This window comes from Mesocricetus auratus, unplaced genomic scaffold (genome assembly GCF_017639785.1).
Source record: "Mesocricetus auratus isolate SY011 unplaced genomic scaffold, BCM_Maur_2.0 Super-Scaffold_100028, whole genome shotgun sequence".
Classification (NCBI taxonomy): Eukaryota; Metazoa; Chordata; class Mammalia; order Rodentia; family Cricetidae; genus Mesocricetus; species Mesocricetus auratus.
The window spans coordinates 10,499,760-10,522,054 of NW_024429209.1; the positions used below are offsets into that span (position 1 = coordinate 10,499,760).

General features: G+C 41.5%; 1 pseudogene; it reads right to left on the reverse strand.

Moving 5' to 3' along the window:
• Positions 1-14,996: 14,996 nt before the first annotated feature.
• LOC101827885 lies at positions 14,997-16,310 on the reverse strand (annotated as a pseudogene).
• Between the last annotated feature and the right edge of the window lie 5,985 nt (positions 16,311-22,295).

The window sequence follows — 22,295 nt, forward strand, 5'->3', positions numbered from 1 at the left end:
TTTTTGTTGAACTCTAATTTTAACTCATGGTAGTCTGATAAGATGCATGGAGTTATTCCAATTTTTTTGTGCCTGTTGAGGTTTGATATGTTGCCGAGTATGTAGTCAATTTTTGAGAAGGTTCCATGTGGCACTGAGAAGAAGGTATATTCTTTTTTATTTTGGTGGAATGTTCTATAGATGTCTGTTAATCCCAATTGGGTCATAACTTCTACTAGACCCTTTGCTTCTTTGTTAAGTTGCTGTCTGGTAGTCCTGTCTAGTGGTGAGAGCAGTGTGTTGAAGTCTCCCACTATAAGTGTGTGGGGCTATATATGTAATTTGAGTTTTAGTAATGTTTCTTTTATGAATGTGGATGCCTTTGTATTTGGGACATAGATGTTCAAAAGTGAAACTTCATCTTGGTGGATTTCTCCTGTGATGAGTATGTAATGACCTCCTTCATCTCTTTTGATTGATTTTTATTTTGAAATCTAATTTGTTAGATATTAGGATTGCTACTCCTGCTTGTTTCTTGGATCCATTTGATTGGAAAATCTTTTCCTAACCCTTAACTCTGAGGTAATGTCTGTCTTTGAGGGTGAGGTGTGTTTCTTGTATGCAGCAGAAGGATGTGTTCTATCTTCGCATTCATTCTGTTAGCCTGTGTCTTTTTATGGGCGAGTTAAGACCATTAATATTGAGGGATATTAATGACCACTGAATCCTTATTCTTCCTTGATTTGGAATGGTTGTTGTTGGTGGAATTATGTGTGGAATTCCACCCCTTTTTTCTTTTGGCTGTTGGTAAGGTGGGATTATCTAATGCTTATGTTTTTCTGGTTGTAGTTAACTTCCTTGGGTTGGAGTTTTCCTTCCAGAACTTTCTGTAGGGCTGGGTTAGTGGATATGCATTGCTTGACTCTAGTTTTGTCATGGAATATCTTGCTTTCTCCATCTATAGTGATTGAAAGCTTTGCTGGGTATAGTAGTCTAGTCTGGCATCCGTGGTCTCTTAGTATTGGTAGACTATCTATCTGGGAACGTCTGGCATTTAGTGTCCATGGAGAAGTCAGGTGTAATTCTGATAGGTTTGCCTTTATATGTTACTTGACTTTTTCCTTAGATGCTGTTAATATTCTTTCTTTATTCTGTGTGTTTGGGGTTTTGAATATTATGTGGCAAGGGGACTTTTTTGTGGTCTACTCTATTTGGTGTTCTGTAAGCTTCTTGTACCTTCATTGGCATGCCTGTCTTTAGGTTGGAAAAGTTTTCTTCTATGATTTTGTTGAATATGTTTTCTGCCCCTTTGAGGTGGTTTTCTTCACCTTCTTTTATACTTATTGTTCTTTTTATATATTTTTATTATTTATTTTTAAATTTAAATTTAGATTAGAAACTAGGTTGCTTCACAAGTCAGTTCCAGGTCCCTCTCCGTTTTCCTGCCCTCCTCCCATGCCCTCCCCCAACCTCCCCAATATCCTCTCATTTCCCCAGGGAGGGTGAGACCCTCCATGGGGGTGTCCATAATCTGTCATTTCATCCAGGGCAGGGCCTAGACCCTCCCCCAAGAGTTCAGGGTGAGAGTGCATCTCACATTGTTGGATGGGAGTCCAAAATCCATGTGTATACTTGGGATAAATACTGATCTACTGCCCAAGGCTCAATAGATTACCTAGGCCTCCTCACTGACACCCCCATTCAGGGGGTCTTGATCAGTCCGATGCTGGATTCCCAGGCTTCAGCCTGGGATTCAAGAGTTAACCCTTGTCAGGTCATCTGTTTCTGGGGGTTAAACCATCCCAGTCTTAATCCCTTTGGTCATCAGTCCTCCCTCTCTGTTACTTGATTTCTTGAGTTCAGCTCAGTGCTTAGCTGTGAGAGTCTGCCTCTTCTTCCATCAGCCACTGAATGAAGGTTCTGTTTCCCAGAATTTCTGGCTATGGGATTGTAGGCTGGCAATCCCCAGATCTATGTCTAAAATCCATATATGAGAGAGTACATGCCATGTTTCTCTTTTTGTGACTGGCTTACCTTACTCAGGATGTTTTTTTCTAGTGTCATCCATTTGCCTGCAAATCTCAGTATTCCATTGTTTTTTCTGCTGAGTAGCACTCCATTGTGTAAATGTACCACATTGTCTCTATCCACTCTTGGGTTGAGGGGCATCTAGGTTGCTTCCAAGTTCTGGCTATTACAAATAATGCTGCTATGAGCATAGTGGAACAGACATCCTTGTTGTATGAATGGGCATCTTTTGGAAAATGCCTAAGAGTGGAGTTGCTGGTTCTTGTGGTAGGTTTATTCCCATTTTTCTGAGGAATCTCCATACTGATTTCCAAAGTGGCTGAACAAGTTGACACTCCCACCAGCAACGGAGGAGTGTTCCCCTTTCTCCACATCCTCTCCAGCATAAATTGTCATTGGTGTTTTTGATTTTAGCCATTCTGACAGGAGTGAGATGGCATCTCAGAGTTGTTTTGATTTTCATTTCCTGGATGGCTAAGGATGTTGAGCACTTTCTCAAGTGCCTCTCAGCCATTTTAGACTCCTCTATTGAAAATTCTCTATTTGGTTCTGCAGCCCACTTTTTAATTGGATCCTTTGGTATTTTGGAGACTTGCGTCTTGAGTTCTTTGTAAATTTTGGAGGTCAGCCCTCTGTCAGATGTGGGATTAGTGAATTTTTTCCCATTCTGTGGGCTGCCTTTTTGTCTTGTTGACTGTGTCCTTTGCCTTACAGAAGCTTCTCAGTTTCAGGAGGTCCCATTTATTAATTGTTGATCTCACTGTCTGTGCTACTGGTGTTATGTTCAGGAAGCTGTCTCTTGTAGAAACTCGTTCAAGGGTACCACCCACTTTCTCTTCTAAGAGGTTCAGTGTGGCTGGATTTATGTTGAGGTCTTTGATCCATTTGGACTTAAGTTTTGTGCATGTCGATAACCATGGATCAATCTGCATTCTCCTACATGCTAGCCTCCAGTTATGCCAGCCCCATTTGTTGAAGATGCTTTTTTTCCCATTGTATATTTTTAACTTCTTTGTCAAAGATCAGATGTTCATACATGTGTGGGTTAATATCAGGGTTTTCAATTTGATTCCTTTGGCCTACCTGTCTATTTTTGTGCCAATACCAACCTGTTTTCAGGACTATAGCTCTATAATAGAGCTTGAAGTCAGGGCTGGTGATGCCTCCAGATGTTTCCTTGTTGAACAGGGTTGCTTGTGCTATCCTGTGTCTTTTGTTTTTCCATACAAAATTGATCATTGTTTTTTCAAGGTCTGTGAAGAATTGGGCTGGGATTTTAATGGGGATTGCATTGAATCTGTAGATTGCTTTTGGAAGGATTGTCATTTTTACTACATTGATCCTACCTATCCAAGAGCATGGGAGATTTTTCCATTTTCTGAGGGCTTCTTCAATTTCTTTCTTTAAAGATTCAAAGTTCTTGCAATACAGATCTTTCACTTGTTTGGTTAACGTTACCCCAAGGTATTTTATGTTGTTTGTGGCAATTGTAAAGGGTGATGTTTCTCTGATTTCTTTCTCAGCCCTTTTATCATCTGTATATAGTAGGGCTACTGATTTTCTTGAATTGATCTTGTAGCCTGCCACTTTGCTGAAGATGTTAATCAGCTGTAAGAGTTCCCTGGTAGACTTCTTTGGGTCATTTATGTAAACTATCATATCATCTGCAAACAGTGAAAGTTTGACCTCTTCCTTCCCAATTTGTATCCCCTTGATCCCCTTTTGTTGTCATATGGCTCTGGCTAGAACTTCAAGTACAATGTTGAAAACGTATGGAGAGAGTGGACAGCCTTGTCTTGTTCCTGATTTCAGAGGAATTGCATTGAGTTTCTGCCCATTTAATGAGTTTCTGTCCATTTAGTTTGATGTTGGCTGTTGGTTTACTCTATATAGCTTTTATTATGTTTAAGTATCTTCCTGTTATCCCAGATCTCTCCAAGACCTTTATCATGAAGGCGTGTTGGATTTTGTCAAAGGCTTTTTCTGCATCTAGTGAGATGATCATGTGATTTTGGTTTTTCAGCTTGTTTATATGGTGGATTACATTGATGGATTTTCATATGTTGAGCCATCCCTGCATCCCTGGGATGAAATCTACTTGATCGTGGTGAATGATTGTTTTGATGTATTCTTGGATCCGGTTTGCCAGTATATTTTTTATTGGTTTTTATGAGACAGGGTTTCTCTGTATTGTATTGGAGGCTGTCTGTCCAGCCTGGCCTGAAACTCACAGAGATCCGCCTTCCTCTGCCTCCCAACTGCTGGGATTAAAGGTGTGCACCACCACTGCCCGGCTCAATTTGCCAGTATTTTATTGAGTATTTTTGCATCAATGTTCATGAGGGATATTGGTCTGAAGTTCTCTTTCTTAGTTGTGTCTTTGTGTAGCTTGGGGACCAAGGTTATTGAGACCTTGTAGAAAGAGTTTGGCAAAGACCCTTCTGTGTCTATTGCGTGGAATACTTTGAGAAGAATTGGTGTAAGCTGTTCTTTGAATTTCTGGTAGAAGTCTGCACTGAGTCCATCTGGACCTGGGCTTTTTTTTTGGTTGGGAGATTTTTTGATGACTGCTTATACTTCCATAGGGGTTATAGGTCTATTTAAATTGCTTATATGTTCTTGATTTAATTTTGGCAAGTGATAGCTATCCAGGAACTCATCCATTTCCTTAAAATTTTTAAATTTCGTGGAGTACAGGTTTTCAAAGTATGCCCTGATGATTCTCTGAATTTTCTCAGAGTCCATTGTTATGTCCCCCTTTTTATTTCTGATTTTGTTAATTTACATGTTCACACTCTGCTGTTTGGTAAGTTTGGACAAAGGTTTGCCTATCTTGTTTATTTTCACAAAGAACCAACTCTTCGTTGCATTGATTCTTTGTATTGTTTTCCTAGCTTCTACTTTATTGATTTCAGGCCTCAATTTGATTATTTCCTGGCATCTACTCCTCCTGGGAGAGTTTCCTTCTTTGTGTTCTAGAGCTTTCAGCTGTGCTGTTAATTCTCTAGTATAACTATTCTCCAGTTTCTTCATGTGGGCACTTAGTGCTATGAACTTCCCCCGTAGTACTGCTTTCAAAGTGTCTCATAGGTTTGGGTATGTTGTGTCTTCATTTAGGTTGGGAAAGTTTTCTTCTGATTTTGTTGAATATGTTTTCTGCCCCTTTGAGGTTGTTTTCTTCTCCTTCTTCTATACTTATTATTCTTAGGTTTGGTTTTTTCATGGTGTCCCATATTTCCTGGATGTTTTGTGTTAAGGATTTGTTGGACTTAAGATTTTCTTTGGTTGATGAATCAATTTCTCCTAGTGTATATTCAACATCTGAAATTCTCTCATCCATCTATTGTATTCTGTTGGTAATGCTTGTATTGGTAGTACCTTACCATTTGCCCAGCTTTTCTATTTCTAGCCTTTCTTCAGATGATGGTTTTTTTATTGTCTCTCTTTCAGTTTTCAACCCTTGCACTGTTTGCATTGTTTCTTGTAATTTTAGGTTTATCTTTTCATCCATTTGTTGCCTTTTATGAATTTTTTGGTTTGCTCTTTCTTCCATTTCTTGTATTTTTTGGTTTGCTTTTTTTCCAGCTCTTGTATTTTTTGGTTTGTTTTTTTCCATTTCCTGCCTTTTTTTGGTTTGTTTCTTCTTCCATTTCTTGCATGTTTTGCTTTGTTTTTTTCTTCCATTTCTTGCATTTTTTTGCTTTGTTTTTTTCTTCCATTTCCTGCCTTTTTTGGTTTGTTTTTTCATCCATTTTTTGAGGGATTTTCCTATATCCTCTTTTAGAGCCTCTATCATTTTCATGAAAGTGGTTTTAAGGTCATTCTCTTCTGCTTCATTTGCATTGGCATGTTGGAGTCTTGCTGGTGTGGAGTCTCTAGAATATGGCGGTGTCATATTTATTTTTCTGTTGCTCAGTGTGTTTTTGTATTGTCTCTTTCCCATCTCTTCTTCTAGTGTGTGCAGAAAGAGCCCCTTCCTGGTCTGGTGGTTAGGGGACCAGAGTTCCCTTTCGATGGGTGCTAGCAAGTCCAATAATCCAGTAGTTCTTCTATTCCTCGTTCTCCTTCTAGTCCCATGGGTGGAGAAGAAGACCAGGAATCTTGGGTGCTTAGTCTCCCACCTGGTCCCCTGGACTCCCTGGATCTGCTGGTTTCCTGGTCTCGTTGGTGGGAGAGAAGACCTGGAATCTGGGGTGCTTGGCTCCCTCCGGGATTGGAAGCTCCGCCCGTGCAGTTCCCAGGCAATCCCCAGGCACTGGAACACAAGCCCGGATGCAGGGCCTGTTTTACCTGGTCCTGCCCAGAACAGCTGGTTCCCTGGTCTCCCTGGATCTGCTGGTTTCTTGGCCTTGTTGGTGGGAGAGAAGACCTGGAGTCTGGGGTGTTTGGCTCCCACTGGGATTGGAAGCTCTGTGCAGTTCCCAGGTGATTTCCCAGGCACTGGAACACAGGCCTGGATGTAGGGCCTGTTGTACCTGGTCCTGCCGGAACAGCTGGTCCCCTATACCTATTGTTCTTATGTTTGTCTTTTCATAGTGTCCCATATTTCCTGGATATTTTGTGTTAGGGATTTGTTGGACTTAAGATTTTCTTTGGTCAATGAATCTATTTCTCCTAGTGTTCAACACCTGCGATTCTCTCTTCCATCTATTGTATTATGTTGGTTATACTTGCATCAGTAGTACCTGACTGTTTGCCCAGCATTTCTATTTTCAGCATTCCTTCAGACTGTGTTTTTTCATTGTATCTATCTCAGTTTTCAACCCTTGCAGTGTTTGAATTGTTTCTTGCAATTTTTGCTTTGTCCTTTCCTCCATTTCTTGCATTTTTGGGATGTTTTGGTTTGTTTTTTCTTCATTTCTTTATGGGATTTTCCCATATCCTCTTTGAGGGCCTCTATCATTTTCATGAAGTTGTTTCTAAGGTCATTCCCTTCTGTTTCATTTGCACTGGAATGTTCAAATCTTGCTGGTGTAGAGTCTCTAGAATCTGGTGGTGCCACATTTATTTTCTGTTGCTGAGTGTGTTTTTGTACTGTCTCCTTCCCATCCCTTCTTCTAGTTGGCACAGAGAGATCCTCTTTCTGGCCCGGTGGTTAGGGTAACAGGCTTCCTTTTCTGTGGGTGCAAGCAAGTCCAATACTCTGGTAGTTCTCTTCTTCTTGATCCTAGTCCTGGTTCCATGGTTGGAGAAGAAGACCAGCAATCTGGGGTGCATAGGCTCCTGCAGGGAGGGGAGGCTCAGTAGCGGTTTCCAGAGACTCTGAGGTAGTTTTCTTTACCTTCATCTATACCTGTTATTCTTAGGTTTGGTCTTTTCGCGGTATCCCATATTTCCTGGATATTTTGTGTTAGGGATTTGTTGGACTTAAGATTTTGTTTGGTCGATGAATGTATTTCCCCTAGTGTATCTCAACACCTGAGATTCTCTCTTCCATTTCTTATATTCTGTTGGTTATGCTTGCATCTGTAGTACCTGACGATTTTTCCAGCTTTTCTATTTTCAGCATTCCTTCAGACTGTGTTTGTTTGTTTTTTTTTGTTGTTGTCTCTATTTCAGCTTGTAACCCTTGCACTGTTTGAATTGTTTCTTGCAATTTTTGGCTTGTCTTTTCCTCTCTTTCTTGCATTTTTTGGGTTTCTTGGTTTGTTTTTTCTTCCATTTCTTTAAGGGATTTTCTCATATCCTCTTTGAGGGCCTCTATCATTTTCATGAAGTTGTTTTTAAGGTCTTTCTCATCTGCTGCATCTGCATTGGGCTGTTCAGGTCTGTGAGTGTAGAATCTCAAGACTCTGGAGGTGTCATATTGGTTTTTCTATTGCTGGGTGTGTTTACATATTGTCTCCTTCTCATCATTTCTTCCAGTGAGTGCAGAAGGAGTCTCTTCCTCTCATGGTGGGTATGTGACTATGGTTCCATTCCAGTGGGTGCAAGCAGGTCCAATACTCTGGTGGCTTTCCTCTTGTGTGAATGGAGAAGGTCCTAGTACCAGGGCCTAGGAAATCTTTGGGTAGGTTGGACCCTGTCTGGGTGGGATCCACAGTGTGCAGTTCCCAGGTCTCCAGTGGTTCTGCTCAGGGCACTGGAAGTTAGGCTTGTCTGTTCTGTGTGAGTAGAGTGGGACTTGGATGCTGGCAATCTCTGGGTGGGCTGGCTTCTGCCAGGATGGGAGCTGCAGTGCACAGTACCCTGGCCTCGGCTAGTTGTGCACAGATCACCAGAAGGTGAGCTGTACACAGGCACAGGCCTATCTAGCCCCATGGGTGGAGAAAGGGACTATGGTGCTGGCAGTCTCTGGGCTGGCTGAATCCCTTTGGGATGGGGTCTGCCATGCACAGTCCACAGGTCTCGATGGTTCTGCTCAGGGCACCGGAAGGCAGGCTGGAGACAGTCCCACACTTACTTCTCCAGCCTGTTGGGTGGAGAATGGGACTTGGACGCTGGCAGTCTCTGGGCAGGCTGGCTCCTGCCGGGATGGGAGCTGCAGTGTGCAGTACCCTGGCGTCAGCTCTTCTATTTCTTTTTTCAAGGACTTGAAGTTCAACTATGTTAGTAATAGTCAGAACCTGGAAACAACCTAGCTTTCCCTCAACCAAAGAATGAACAAAAAACTGTGGTGCATTCACACAATGGAGTATTAGTCAGCTGTTAAAAACAAGGACATCAGGAAATTTGAAGGCAGATGGATAGAACTGGAAAAAATCATCCGGAATGAGGTAACCCAGACTGAAAAAGACAAACATGGTATGTATTCACTCATAAGTGGACATTAGCTATAAAATAAAGGATAACTATGCTACAATCCACAGACCCAGATAGGCTAGGTAACAAGGAGGGTTTTTGGGGGTATTCCTAGATCTCCTTGGAAGGGGAAATAGAAGAGATTTCATGAGTGGACCAAGAGTGGGTGGTGATCAGGTTGGTGGAAGGTGGGGGGAGAGTTTTGAAAGAGACGACTGGAAAGGGGGGCATTTGGGAGGGTCAGGTAAAATCCTGGTGCAAGGAAATATCCCAGGAATCTACAAGGATGACTCCAGCTAATATTCCTAGCAATAGCAGATACATAGCCTGAACTAGCCATCTCCTGTGGCCAGATTGGTGACTAACCCAATACTATCAGAGAGGCATCATTTAACAACTGATAGAAACAGATGCAGACCCATAGCCGAACGTTAGGCACAGTTTCAAGGAATCCTGCAGGAGAGGGGGAGAAGGGATTGTAACAGCCCAGAGGGGTCAAGGACACTACAGTAAAACTCACAGAATCAACTATCTTAGCTCATAGGGGCTCACAGAGACTGAACTGACAACCAGGGAGCTTGCATGGAACTAACTGACCTAGGCACTCTGCATATATGTTACAGTTGTATAGCTTGGTCCTTTTGTGGGACTCCTAACAGTGGGAACAGGGCATACTGGGTTGCCTTGCTCAACTTTAATACATGGGAAGGTGCTTAGTCTTACTGCAACTTGATATGCCATGTTTTGTTGATACTCATCGGAGATGGAGGAGGAGTGGAAACACAGGGGAGGCTGGCGATGGGACTGGGAGGAGAGGAGAGAGAGGAAACTGCCTGGGATCTAACCCACATAAACAAGCAAACAAACAAATGAATAAATGATCTTAAAGCCAAAGGTCCATTCACCCCTTTCTCTTCTATTGACTGTAATGTAGAGGCAGAGGTCAGCATTCTAGAGCCTAAAAGTAAGATTTAAGATTCAAGGTTCTAGATTTAAGGGCAGGATCCTGGGAAACTGAGGTGCATAAAGATGGTGGGATTCAGGGGCTCTGAGAGGCTGTTGTTGGGCTACCTTACTATCCAGGAGCTGATCACACTCGCTTCTTCTCTAGAGAAAGAAGGCCAATAAAGTTGCTATATTTTAAAAATGATTACTTTGTGAATTATCAACCAATCAGTTATTTTGTACATGTCTTTTACGATGCATGTGGGGGTCATGAATGCACGACATGCATGTAGGAGTGCAAAGGACAAGTCTACAGAGCACTTCTCTCCCTCTGTGTTCACCTGGGTTCTGGGTATTGAACTCAGACCATCAGGCTTATGCATCATGCACCTTGACCTGCTGAGCCGTCTTACCAGTCCTCAAGTTATTTTTAAATGCTCATATACAGCATGATGGGGTTCATTTTGGCATTTTGCTCTTATTCATTCCTCTCTGCCACTGTACTCTTCTAGCCTTCCCTTTGCTGGTCTCTTCTGTCTCAATAGTCCTCCCCCTTCTCTCACACCATGTGAATTCGATTCTTTTTCTCCACTCTCCTCTCCCCTTAAGGTTTTGTCTTCTCCTCCCATTGTCCCTTTCTATGCTCATGATCTACACTGTGTGTAACAAAAAAATCTAGATTCCTCATGTGATAGCAAGCATGCAGTGATTTTCTGAATCTGGCTTACTTTGCTTAAAGCTTTTATCTCCAGGCCCACCCATTTTCCGGCAAATGTCTAAGAAACGTCCATCATGCAAACATATGTACTTCATCTTCTGTTGATGGACATCTAAGAAACGTCCATCATGCAAACATATGTACTTCATCTTCTGTTGATGGACATCTAAGAAACGTCCATCATGCAGACATACGTACTTCATCTTCTGTTGATGGGCATCTAGATCATTTCTATTTCTCAGCCATCACATAATGCTCAGTGCGGAAACAAGTGTGCATGTGCATGAATGTGCGTGGCAGGTTGACGTAGGGTCCTTCAGGCACATAGCTAGAAGATTAGCGGGGCCAAACCTAGGTTCCATTTGTAGTTTTTGAGGAAGCCCCGCATTTACTCCCATAGTGGCTGTACCAGTTTGCATTTGCATCACTAGTGTGTGAAGGTCCCTATCTCCCTACATTCTCCTTGGCATTTATGGCGGCTTGTTGTTATAGCTTTACATCTTACAGGGATGAAATGGAGCCTCAGTGTAGTTTTAATCTTCAATTCCCCAGTGGCTAAGAATGTTGGACACTTTTTCAGATATTTCTTCTTTTGATAGCTGTCTATTCTGTTCTTTGGAGTATTCAATTTTTACAGTTTCTTGTATATTCCAGGAATTAATCTCCTGTCAGATATATTGTTGGCAAAGATTCTTCCCATTCTGTAGGCTTTTTCTTCATTCTATGTAGTTTCCTTTGCTATAAAGAAGGTTTTTATAAATAAAATTTTAAGATTAATTTATTTTATTTTATGTGTATGAGTGTTTTACCCGTGTATGCATGGGCATATGAGTGAGTGAGTGTGTGTGTGTACCATGCACATGTTCAGAAAGAGGGCATCAGATCTTCTGGAACTGGAGTTATGGATGTTTGTGAACCACCTGAGAACTGAGCCTAGTTCTTAACCATTGAACCATCCCTCCAGCCCTCTGTACAGAACCTTTTTAAATTCTATGTAATCCCATTGGTTAATTCTTAGGATTATTTCCTATTTGAATTATTTTTGAAGTCTTTGTCTATACTCACATATTGAAGTTTCTTTATTTTCCTTTAGTGATTTCAAAGTTTCAGCTCTTACATTAAGATCTTTGATCCATTTAATACTGATTTTCATAGCTGGTGAACGATATGGATCTAGCTTAATTCATTTACATTGTGAATATTCAATTTTTCTTCATCATTTGTCATTTTCCTATGCATGTTTTTGGCACAATGTTGAAAATTAAGAGGCTGTAGCTATAATGATTTATCTCTGGGCCCTCTGCTTCATTCTATTGATCTATATAGACCAATACTATACAACTTTTGTCATTATGTGTCTGTATATAAATTGAGATCAGGTATTGTGATGCCATTTTCACAAAATTAATCCTGTTTATCCATGAGCTTGAGAAATCTTTTTACCTTCTGGTGTTTTCTTCAATTTCTTTCTACAGTGTCTTAAATTTTTTATCTTTGAGAAGTCTCTTACCTCCTTGGTTAGGATTATTCTGCTCAAGGAACATTTTATTTTACTTTATTTGCAGCTATTGTGAATGGTTTCTTTTTTATTTACTTCTTCTGTGGTAAGTTTATTATTAGAAAACCATCTCCTCTTACATGATGATTTTTTGAGATAGGGTCTCTCTATGTAGCTCTAGTTGGTCTGGAACTTATTTTGCAGGCCAGGCTTGTCTTGAACTCACAGAGATCCACCTGTCTCTGCTTCCTTAGTGCTGGAATTGAATTGCGTGCCTTGCCTGGCTCTTACATGATAATCTCGTATGCTCTGATACTTCACTGATAATGTGTTTAAGACCTATGTGGTTTTGCAGAGTCTTTAGGATATTTTATGGGTAGGATCATATCATATGCAAAAAGTGGTAATTTGACAGCTTCCTTTCCAGTTTGTATGCCTTTTATTTCTTTCTCTTGTCTTACTTCTCTAGCTAAGTCTTCCAGCTCCTACCTGGGCTTTGTCTGTCTACCTAGGACATTATGTACTTGGGCATGGTCAAGACTCTTTTACTACTCAAGTGTCTACCTTCCTGTTCCTTCCAGGTTCTATGTGTGGTATTTTGAATGTAAATGGCCCCCACAATCTCATATGGAGGTATGGCCTTGTTGGAATAGACATGGGCTTGTTAGAGGAAGTGTGCTGTAGGTGGAGTTTTCTGTCCCAACTACCTGCTCCCAAGTAACTAACTTGGAGACTTAATATAAATTATAAATGTTCAGCCAATAGTTCAGCTTGTTACTAACTAATTCTTACAACCTAACCCATTTTTATCAATCTATGTGTTGTCACATAGTTCATGACTTTTACCTCTATCCCATTTTGTGTGCAATTTGCTTTTCATCTGGTTGGCAACTCCTGACTCTGCCCTTACTCATTCCATCACTTTTAGTTTGACTTTCCTGTCTAACTTTATCCTGTTCAGCTATTGGCCACCCAGCTTGTTTATTAAATCAATCATAGCAACATATATTCACACAATGTATAGAAGGGTTATTCCACAGTAGTGTGTTACTGTGGAGGTGGGTTTTAAGGTCTCATGCAGTGTCTCAGCCTACTTCCTGTTGCCTGCATATCAACATGTAGCAGCTCCTTCTCCAGCTCCACGTCTGCTTGCACGAAATCATGCTCCCTGCCATGTGATATGGACTAAACCCCTGAAACTGTAAGATGCCACCTTAAATGTTTTCCTTAATAAGAATTGCTGTGGTAATGTGTCTTCACAGAAATAGAAACCCTAAGAAGTTGGTACCAGGAGTGGGATATTGCTGTGACAGATCTGACCACGTTTTGGGGAGGACTGTGGAAGGATTTTGGAACTTTGGGATAAAAAACCATTGATGTTAAGAGCTCTGTTGGATGTTCTTTAGGAGCTTGGAAGATAAGAATGTTGAGAGTAGTTCAGAAGATGGAGGCCAGAGACTCCACCAGGGTCGTTTGATATTTTGAATTTAGATTTGGTGGTTCTGTTAGCTGGGGCTGAAGAATCAGCTGTGTTTAACAAGATACTAGAACTACTGGAGGGAAAATCTTATTTTACTGGGACAATTGGTGCTGATTAGCTGGAGCTAAGAAATTAGTGGTGATTAAGAAGAGGCCATCATTGTTGAGGTGAAATCTGGTTTTCCTTAGAGCACAAAGAAGTTATGTTATAGAGGTGGCCAAGGTAGTACCTTGTGTTGGCAGCTGGATTTGGTAATGTGCAAGAGTCACTGAGGTGGTACTGATTTTGAAGGCATGAAGGAGTATTGGAGAACAGCTAAGTCTTGTCACCGTGAGCGGCCAAGAGAGGCCATCAGTGAAGGTGCAGCTTCAGTGGCAGTAGAAGCCCCAGGACTGAAGGACTCATGCAGAGAAGTTGAGGCTCGTAACCATGAAGAGAGCCTATGAGAGGCTATTGGTGAAAGTGCAGCCCAGTTGCAGCAGAGACCCCAGCATTTGGAGATGCCAGGACCATGTGATGACCACCAGGGCCAGCAGCAGCAGAGTTGTGGAGCCAGCTGGGGCCTAGAAGACGAGTTGTGTGTGCTGCAGAGGGTGGAGCCAGAGAAGTGCCCCAAACCCTTTGGAGCAGCCCAGAAGATCATGAGTGGATCCCAACCATTGGATGTAACATGAATAAATAAAAGATCCAGAGACTGATATTGAGGTTAAAACTTCAAGCTGAATATCAGAAAAACAAAGCAGCTGGCCACTAGTTTCTTACCTCTACCTCTGGCTGAATGGGCTGATCCTGTCTCTATGAGCTCTCATCAAGCCTCAGATTGTAACCTCTCCTCAGCATGGCTGGAGAATGAATGCCTCATCTTCTGACTACTGAAGACCCTGCCTCTGTCTTTTATACCCCTCTAGTGCTGAGATTAAAGACATGTGTTCTGTTACTCTTTTAGACTGATTTGGTCTCACGTACCTGGGTGGCCTTTAACTCAGAGAGATTTGTCTATCTCTTAATCCTGAGTCCTACGGGTAAAGGTGTGTACCACCACCTCCTAGTTTCTGGCTGCTGGGATTAAAGGTGTGTGTCACCATTGCCTGATTTCTTTAGCTTGAGGCTGACTTTGCTTTTTCTGAATCCTCAGCCAAGCTTTAATAAATCATAAATAATTTATCACTACATTGGACAGTGGGAATTTGGTTTTGATTTGATTATGTCTGTGCCTGATTTTTCCCTCTTGAAGTAAGAAAGTATTTTACTGGGGCCCAAAGATTTTGAATTTTAAAACACTTTGGATTATAAAAAGAGATTGGATATTTTAAAAGGACTGAAATTTTAATGTGTTTGAGACTGTGGGACTTCTATGTTTTTTTTTAATGCAACAAATTTTATTTAGCCCAGTCAGTCCCAACACAGCACAGAAAGCTTACAGAGGGTAGAAAGCGCATTAATAAAAGCCAGTCTTTACCCAAAGGAACAGAAAATATGTTATTGATTCAAAATATTTAACACTTGATGATAAACTGCAATAACTTATTCTGGGTTCTACTGATGAAAGGAAAAGAGGAAAAGAAGGCTTTATGAAGAGGCCTGACTCTAGCTGAGTGACGTCTAGCTCAGTAGACGTCACTAAGACCCACAGTCTTTCTCGCTTTTTGCATAAGTGCCCTCAGCTGGAACTGTTTACGGGACAGGAGGCAGACATGCTTCAGGAACACATCCAGGTTTATTACTCCCTGCCTCAAGGCTTCTCCCAGGTAAAAGATAGTGTCTTTGTCTTCAATAGCATTTTCCTCTGTATACAGATTTAGAATCTGTTTATACAGTGGGGCTGTGGGAATGATAGCTTCATCAATGTCATTATTTTCAGATTGGTTTTCCATTTTCTCCAGAGCAGAACATAGTTCTTCATCCTCCTTTTTCAAAAATTCTGTTTTTATAAACTTCAGCTACTTCTTGATCTAAGCGGGTGACCATCTCTTCCAGTTTCTGGTGGCCCTTTTTAAGATCTTCCTCTGTCCGTTTCAAGGCATTGAGCTCTGCCTGGGCACCATCCATTTCTTCCTTCATCTGCCTTCCTTCATCTCAGTTTGTCACTGACTGCTGAGATGAGGATGCTCCAATGGTGTCCTCGCTGATGGTGCCATCTTTGCTGGGACCAACAGTGGTCACAGGAGGCTGGGACGGGTACTGAGAGCTTGTTGTGGCAGGATATGGGCCAGCAGGTGGGTAAGGACAGTCAGGATAAGCACTGGGATTGGGAGGGTATCCAGACGGATATTGCAGAGATTCCACTTGGCGTGCCTGGCATGTAGGAGGTATTTGGTGGCCCTGTTGCTGTGTATGGTGGGTAGGATGCAGAAATAGTGGGACGGGATAATACTGGAGGCTCCTCTCCAAATATCATAATCATGATCTGAATAAGCTCCAGCAACTCTGACTGTGGATGTTTCCAGTCATGTAGATAAGGTAGGTAGATTTTTCCAATTTGCATCCATATGTTTTCCTGTTTTAATCATCATTGAACTTGTATGTTTCACAAAACAGATAGGGGGTTATATGGGTATGAGTCCAGCAGCCACAGGCATATTGGAAATTATATGTATTACCTCTGTAACATACGGGGATTGTTCCATTGAGGTTCACCAGCATCCTGGAACTGCCATCATTAAAAACATACTAATCCAATACAGTTTGAGATATTTTTCCATAGTGATGACATTGACAGTCTGATGGACAGTTAGATCTCTGTATTTGGCGTATGTGCACCAATATACACATGCACATCTTTTTAAAAAACTTCCATTCTGAACCTCTTCAATAAACACCAGATACATGTAGTAGTTCTTTCTTTCTGCAGTTTCAGTGATCCATGGTCAACCTCAATTCTTGGACATCATCTTCTTCAGCTGACTCTCAGACACTGCCATGGCATGCACCTCCATCCCCGCAGGCAGAGGGTCAGCGCCACTGGGCTGACCAAGGTCGCCAGACAATTGCCGATGCCCCGCCCTCGCCAAGCAGGAAGTCTGACATCCATATTTTTAATGTGAGATATTGGGGATGAATAAGAAAGGAAAGATTATGACTTAGTAGTGATGTGTTTGTGTGTCAGGATGACAAGGGGTCAGTTACATTGGCTGGTTTTGTGTGTCAACTTGACACAAACTTGAGTCATCAGAGAGGAAGGAGCCTCTGTTGAGGAAATGTCTCTATGAGATCCAGCTGTAAGGTATTTTCACAATTAATGATCAATGGGGAAGAGCCCAGCCCATTGTGAGTGGGGCCATCCATGAGCTGGTGGTCCTGGGTTCTATAAGATAGCAAACTGAGCAAACCACAGGGAGCAAACCAGTAAGCAGCACCCTTCCATGGCTTCTGCATCAGCTCCTGCCTCCAGGTTCCTGCCTTGTTTAAGTTCCTGTCCTTTCTTCAGGGATGAAAGGCAATGTGAAAGTGTCAGTCAAATAAACCCTGTCCTCCCCAACTTGCTTTTTCGTCATGGTGTTTCTTTGCACCAGTAGAAATCCTAAGACACTATGTTTGTTAGTCTTTTGGATTTTAGAAAATGTCAACATAGAACCGTCTTCTGGACTTAAGATCCCCTCAGCAATGCTCATCTATAAAAGAGAAGACCAGAGCCCGTGGCATTTTCTGAACTTTGTAACTGGATCCCCTAGTGCCTTTGGTGAACACATATGAGTGTATGCAGACCTTTAGAGAGGAAGTGAGAAAGAGGTTGGAAAATTATGTGTTTGGTACAATTTAGGTTATATAAAATGCCATTGAGTTATTCACACTGGATTGGCATGAATCTAGCAGATATCCAGTATCCTGGAGCAGATGAAACAAGTATCATCCACCTGTATACCTTGCTTTCAGTTAGGGATTCAACACATTAGTATACACCAGACCTGGTCTTTTGTCTGGCAGGAGGCATCTTGCTCATTTATGGCTCTATAGTCATCCTTGGGGAAAAGCTATAAAGCAACCACCGTTCAGCCTGGAGAAAACTCAAGTCATGACACAATCCATGATTGGAGTGAGAGAGGGAGAGAGAGGGTCCTTCACCTAGTCACAAGCATCAGTTCACTCAGTAGGAAGCACATCTACTGCAGTCACCCAGTGTTGATGTTGGTAGTTACCCGGTGGTGGTAACAGAGCCTTTTCTTTGATGTGGAGCAGGCAGTGTGCTCCGAGGCTAATCAGGGACCTCCTGGTCACACCACAGTTGAGACTGGCAGGTTTTCATAGAGACAATGATGGAAGCTTAGCCTACTCAGAGTGTGCCTGCAGTAGTTTAGAGATTAGAACAACCATATGGATATGACTTCCTAGAAAGGGTATAGCTGATAGATTCAGCAGAGAAAGGGAGGGAGGGAGGAATGGAGGGAGGGAGGGAAGGAGGGAGAGAGAAATAGAGATAGATAGAAAGGGAGGTTCCTTTGTGGGAGATCATGGCTCTGCTTGTAGGCTTAAGCACAATAACCATTTAACTGAGTATATATACGAAAGCAACCTGTATATACCTAATGTTCAATGAATGTCAAACTTAATGCAACAATAACTTCCACCTGTTGTAGTTGTTGGACATGGTCTGATTCTTCGGAGCCCTTCATATCACCAGTCTGCCAGACAGAAGAATGTTATTCACAAAGAAGGCATTTCTGGGCCAGGTAATGTATAAAGGATCTAGATAGTTCACATAGTCACTAGAAGCCTGCCTGGAATCCACTGTGGAAGAATAGGTTACAAACAGGGAGAGCTGGGCTAGAGAGGTGATGCGGCAGTTAAGAGCAGTTGCAGCTCAGTGTCGCTCACAACTGCTTATGACTCCAGCTCCAAGGGGATTTGATGCCATCTTCTGGCTTCCACAGGTACCTTCATGCATATGCACATACCTGTGTAAATAGACAATGCCCACATGCATGTCAATGAATAAAAAGAAAAAGATTTAAAGTAAGGAGACTAGTGCATGCAAACTCACAGTCAAAATCAGTCTGATGCTGGTCCCTGTGTAGCTCCTTGGTGCGATGACTGTGGGTGCCATGTATTCCTTTGTCAAGGTGCCAAGTTAGACATGTCCAAAGCAGGGGCCATCACTGCCATTTCTCTTCAAAGTCAAGCACAGCTAGCTTTGTGGTAAATGCCTTGGAAATAAATGCCCACCACTTACCATGACCCTGTCTATGCTAATACCTAGCTCACAAATGCTCTTTAGACTGCCTGTGTCTTATGATCCAAGCTCAGCTCGAATGAGGCATTGCTGAAGGAGGCAGGGGGAGGGGCAATGGCAAGATGTTGAGAGAAGCCTCCCCGCCAGCCTGGTTTCAGAGCCACATCAGTCTCAAATGAACACACAGGAGGCAGTATTATGTATGAAGCTGTTGGCCATTTGTTTGTTTCTTGCTGGCTAGCTCTGACTTAAGTATTTAACCCATCTAAGTATTTCTCTTACTGGAGAAAAGGTCCAGACTTCTTACCCCTATGGCTGCTACATGATGACTTCCTGTGTTTCTCCTCCCCAGAATCCTGCTCGACTCCTAGTCCTACCTATCTTACTTCCCTATTGGCCAAAAAGTGCTTTATTCAACAAGCAATAAGAGACAGATTTACAGAATGGCATCTCCCATCATCTCCTCTTTTCTGCCTAAATAAAAAGAAAGGTTTTAACTTTAACATAGTCAAATTATATATAACAGAACAGTTATCAAGTAAGAACACAGTTACAATATTTTGTCCATCAAAATTCAGCAACATTTAAAGAAAATATCATCTATCCCATCTTTGTGAGTCCAAAGTCCTATATGTAGCTTATCTTTTATCATAACTAAGGAAAACTATGATTATAACTGTCTGAATTCAAGTCCATCAAAGTCCACAGAAGGATAATATATAAACACTAGGATTGACAGAGACATCTTGCTACCTGGACAGTCACCCGAAGTTTCTCTGTAACGTTGGGGCATCCATCTTTAGCCCATAAGGACACAATGTGTCTCATAGACTTCGCAGTAAAGCAGGAAATTTCAAACTGTCCATCTGCATTGGCAGTCTGTCAGTCATTTTTCTGTGTCCTGCAGAATGTCCCGTAGACTCTTCCATGAAGCAGGAACCCTGAAGGACTATTTGAGTTCAGCAGTCACTTTCCTATGGGTCCAGCATATCCAGATTATACAGCAACAGTCAAACAGTCTAGGCAAGAGCAGTTTCTTGCCCAAATGGCTAATCTTGCCATGTTGAAAGGAAACTCCATAGCGAGTCTCTTCAATGCCCATCTTCCTCTCAGATGTAATTGGTGCTGCCAGGAGCAGATATTTCTCATTGTCAAGAAAAACCCTAAGCCATTTTAAATGCCATTTTCTGTAGGTCTTTGAAAAGTTTGAAGACTATCTATCTCAAATATATCTCTGTATATCTAGAAAACCTAACTAACCTAACTATAAGTTCTGACTATTATAAGTAACTATCTATAGTCTGTATTCAATTATGCATTACATTTTAAAAGATCAGTATAAGCACAATACTTAATCAAGAGGAGAAATATACACATCACAAAATTGACCTTGAATTTGTATCAATAAGTGAAAAACTATACCCATACCAAGTATTCATTTCCATACCATAATTCCCCTATTACCATTAAAGGAGATTGGTTGTGATCATTAACCAATTCTATTCAACCCCATTTAAATGTAAACTAAGATTTACAAACAATATGTGGGCTATTTAGGTCTTTATCTCCTTTTAAAGCCATTTTCAGGTACTTTAAATCATGCCCTTCTACACCGATAATTGTCTGTAATTGAGAGATTTCTCCTAATAGCTTTTGAAGATCATTAAGTGTCTGGTAGCGATCTCTTCTGATCTGTACTTTCTGTGGTCTGATTTTCTGAGAGTCTATTTTATAACCTAAATAATTAATAGAATCTCCTCTTTGTATTTTTTCTGGGGCAATTTGTAATCTCCACGGAGGCAAAGTTTCCTTTACTGCTTCAAACACCTTTTCCAAAGTATCCTTATTTGAACCAGACAGTAATATGTCATCCATATAATGATATATTAACAAATGTGGAAATTCTTTACGAATTATTTCTAGAGGTTTATGCACAAAATATTGACACAAAGTTGGGCTATTTAACATACCTTGAGGCAGCACCTTCCAATGGAATCTTTGTACTGGTCAGGAATTATAGGTAGGCACTGTGAAGGCGAACTTTTCTCTGTTGCTTTCTTGTAACGGTATAGTGAAGAAGCAATCTTTTAAATATATAACTATAATTTGACAATCCTTAGGCATTAGAGAAGGTAGTGGCATCCCAGGTTGTAGAGACCCCATAGGCTGAATTACCTTGTTGATGGCTCTAAAATCAGTAACCAGTTTCCATTTCCCAGACTTCTTCTTGATAACAAAAACAAGTGAATTCCATGCACTAGTTGATTCCTCAATATGTCCAGCATCTAGCTGTTCCTGAGCTAACTTCTCCAAAGCCTCTAACTTCTCAGATGTCATAGGCCATTGTCCTACCCAGACAGGTCCATCTGTCAGCCATTTTAAGGGTAGAGCTTCTGGTTGCTCTGTAGGCTTGGTACTAGCATCCTGTTTCTTTACAGCCTGCATGTTTGGCATCTGTTTTCTGTAACACCTTACTATATTCTTTCTACCACTAAGAGCTTGTCTATAATTCCTATCTGATATAGGAGGAATGTTAATCTGCGTATTCCATTGCTATAATAGATCATGTCCCCAGAGATTTATAGCAATATCTGCAACATATGGCTTTAACCTTCCTCTCTGTCCTTCTGGCCCAATAAAGTCAATCCATCTAACACTCTGTTTAACTTGAGATAGGGTTCCAATCCCTAAGAATTGAATGGTTACCTCTTTTAAAGGCCAAATCGGGGGCCAAGACTTCTGATTTATGATGGTGACATCATCTCTACTGTCTAAAATGCCATTAATCACCATATTATTTACATTAACTGGTAACTTGGGTCTATGATATTGTATAGAAGTTTGCCAAAATATACGTTTTGTATTTCCTCCTGATATAATTGATTCATCCTCTGTTGCTAATGTATTATCCAGCACCATATTATTTACAATGGGCAGTCTATCTTCTAATTGTCCTGGGAGAGGCTGTCCTCAACTATCACTGGGAATGACTGGACTACCTTGAATTTTGGGGCCTTCGTGAGACCCCTAGACCAGTTTCCTGGCTATAAAGGTCTACCTTGTCTGTCTGTAGTCGACTAGCATTCCTTGGTCCAATGTCTGCCCTTGCCACACCTCCTGCAGAGACCAGAAGGCTAAGGCCTTCTGTCCAAAGCATTCCTGATAGAAGTATTATTTCTAGGAATGCTTCATCTACAGTTCCTACTCAGTTGTCCTCTTTTACCATAGTTAAAGCACGTGACATCTTTATGTCTGTTAAAATTCTTGGAGATTGCCTTATCGTCATGGGTAGGGCATTTGGCATCCTGGTGCCTCCTCAAACCTGTAGAAATTGCTTCACCTACCCAAGCTTCCATATCCTGACTTTTACATTCAAGATTAGTTGTATATAGGACCCATTCCTCCAATGGCACTGATGTTATTTTTAATAGCCAAAGTACCTACTTGCATTGTGGATTTGCCTTCTCATATGCCAAAGATTCTATAAAGAGACATCTAGATTCTGGACTTGTTACTTGTACTTCTATTGCTCTGGACAATCTTTCTAAAAATTCAGTGAACCTTTCACTTGGACCCTGTACTACTTTGGTATAGGGTTGCATTATCTCTCCTGTTTCACATACCTTATCCAAAGCATTGAAAGCGGCTGTACGGCATAAAGACAACATGTACTCGTCATATGTGGACTGAACCTGCGGGTCAGCGTAAGCACCCTCCCCAAGAATTTTGTCTTGGGGTG